Raw genomic sequence first — 3,277 nt, 5'->3', positions numbered from 1 at the left:
CATAGGTAAGCCCTTCTGTTCAAATGTCTACTGATTTCAGAGGACCCATGGTGTGCCAAGAAAACATTCCTCACACCTTTATGCCACCTCTACCAGCTTGAACTGCTGACACCTGACAGGAAGGACTCGTTATTTCATGCTGCTTATGCCAAATTCTTACCCTCCCATCATCATAGTGCAACAGAATTTTGGATACATCTGACAAGATGATGTTCCACTGTTTAGTTTTCTGCTCTTCTGCCCACTGGAGCCTTGCCGTTCTGTTTGCCTCAGACAGCAATGACACTCGAACAGGTCATCTGAACAGGTCATCCAAATGTGCTAAGGGACGATGACCTGTGCATTCAGACATGTTAGTTGGAGCAACAGCATTGTATCTGGCTGCAATTTGCTTGACCGTGCGCCACTTGATCATCAGAATTATTCTTGATGTCATCCTCCTCTGATCCCTTTCAAAATATTGGTCCTGGCTAGTCTGGTCTATGCCTCGTTCGCAGTTCGCTTCGCTCAGACCACTTGAATTTCCCATTCTAATGTTTACATGCTGTTTTTTGTAATTAGTCAAAACTGACCTTTCATGACCTTCATTATAAACTTTTTTAAGCAGTCATGACCTCACCCTGTCATAATATTTAATATCAGATCTTCCCTGTGTCCAAAGTGATCTCATGGCAGGAATTTTCCCAAGTGTTTACATTAAAGGAATCTGACTATACTGATTACTCTTTGCCAGCTAACAGCAAATAAAAGATGCTGGATTTTGGATTATGTGAGTATATAACACGTGACTGTGTTTGTGTCAGAGAAGGGAGAGGAGAGGCTTTGTCTCCAGCCTCTCGCTGCTTGCCGCTGTTCAGCTTCTCACTCCTGAGATCCTTCTCGTTCTCCTTCTCACCATTGCGTCCCACTCCGCCAATGCTGCTGCAACTTCAACCGTTGACAATGTGCACCGGCTCAAAGCATGGTCTAGAGCCAAATTTGAACACGGGCATCTTCCTCATTGGCTCATCTCCTCAGAGGGGCAACAAATGCACAGTTTCAGCTCCTATCGATACCCAGGTAGAACCTTATAAAATCAAACTGACAATGACAAGGAAACCATATTTTCAACACCTCCAGCACAACAAGTAGTAGTTTTTAGCAATGCACTACTTTTAATGGTTGTTGAGCATCTGGAAAGTATGCAAGTCACCAGGGTAACATCATCAAGAAGCCCTTTTAGACTTACTTCCATCAGGTGAATTCGGCCTCTTTTTTGCTTCAGTATTTGAGACTAATTCGTAGGAGGGCATTTTGCCAACATGAATCCCCTCTGCCATGTCATGCACTCTCTGCATCAGTTGTGGGCCATACCTGCTAGACCAAACATTTACATTCTGAATACTTTGGCTCAAGTTGTTAAAATGTTAGTATAAAAATCAACACTTTTATCTGTATCTTAATTTCAGGCTGATTTAACAAGTAGATAAGCTAACGTAGTGAGCGGTTGTCTTGGCTTGTCCTAATGGCAGTCAGGGGCCAAAACACTTACTGTAACACTTTATACTTATAACGCACTTTCTATACAGAATTCCACACGCTTCAAGATTGGTCTAATGGGCCAGTCATTGCTCATCCTCCGCTGCTCTTGTTCAGTCGGCAGAGGGTGGATTTTCGTCCTGCTCCGTCTCTGTCCCATTGTCAAATGCGCTAACATTTGCTGAACTTGAATCTTATTAATTCTGATGTCAGCAGGGGTAACATTCCAGAACTGTTGTCAGTGTAAATCATTTGAATAAATGACTGTCCTGTTTGCCTGCTACGAGCTGCCATAGCTGCAGGTGTTTGGTGACTAGACCAGTCAGCATGCAGGAGTCTGCCTATGTTCAGTTAGAACAGGCATCAGTAAGATGAGACTCGCTGTACTCACTCATTATCTTAATACTGTTCATTAAATTAAGTCAGCGGTTTATATTGAGTTTACGTCATTTGGTACGACGACTCTACAGTCTTGAATTGATTTCTGCAGTGTAATATGGATATAAATGTTAAAATGTTCTATTACAGAACACGACACCTATTGCGTTTTATATTTTATATTATATCTCTGATATGACCACTGTAACATAAAGTTGCGGTTCCAAGTACGTGAAACATTTTGATCGACTGAAATGTAGATGTATGTACATGCAATATATTTGTGAGTATGTAAATCAAACAGCTATTCTTATTCTTATGGCTAGCTAAATAGATTGCAATTTCGTCGTCTTCAAGGCATGGCATGGTGTTTATTCATTCGTTGGCATACAAAATGACGCCTTTTCACGTTGTGGAACTACAAATATGGCGGCCTTTTTTCTTTAGCGTTTTAATGACGTAAAAGCAGAGTCTCACCGTAAAGTCGGGCAGGAGGATCTGGACTCATTTATTTCTTCGTATCTTCCGCCATCTAGCGGTCAATAACGGTTAGTCTTGAATTGATTTCTATCGTGTAATACTTTGGATATAAATGTTTAAATTTCCTGTTGCAGAACAGACAAAGTATAGTCAACCAGTTCTAACCTTTTGATAAAAACTTGAACTTCAAACTAGGTGAATCTATTTCCTTAAACCAATCAGATTATGTGTTTCTATAGCTTCCAACTTTCATGAGTTCCTTGAATCTGTGGAGAAAAGTGCAGACCAATGTAGTTTCTTATTTGTGAACATTTATATATTTTATGTAATTTATTTATCATTTAAATGTTTTATTACTTTTAATTTATAGACATAAGGACACAGAAAACAGTTCATATACTGAATGAACTGTTACAAGGTAATATTTTCTAGACTGTGTCTACCATATGTTTTTATTTCTAAACGTTAATGCAGTGTGTTAATCTTTGACACCGAGGCAGAAGGGGTGAATCTGATCTTCCATTGTCAACTATTCAGAGTCTTCCAGTGGAGCTCATACAACTAAAGGAACACATACAGAGGTCACTGGAGGTTCAAAGTTACATCTAAAGTGGTCTAGTTGTGACGTTGCGAGGATAAGCAGGTTGCGGGGACGAGGCACGATGAAACGCATTTTTATTTTTGCAAACATGCAAAACATACAACAAAGCTCAAACACTATGCACATCTCAAACACCAACACACGTACTATGACACACGAGACATATATACACCCAAGCCGATTACACATAACAGAGAACAGGTGAACGACACGAGAGGGTGTGGCAACACAGACGAACACACACACACCAAGATGTTTGAGGAGGGGGCGGGGCCACAACATGACACTAAGCCTATACAC

Source organism: Electrophorus electricus, unplaced genomic scaffold (assembly GCF_041902795.1).
Source record: "Electrophorus electricus isolate QZ-2024a unplaced genomic scaffold, ASM4190279v1 Scaffold81, whole genome shotgun sequence".
Classification (NCBI taxonomy): Eukaryota; Metazoa; Chordata; class Actinopteri; order Gymnotiformes; family Gymnotidae; genus Electrophorus; species Electrophorus electricus.
This window is presented reverse-complemented; position numbering follows the sequence as displayed.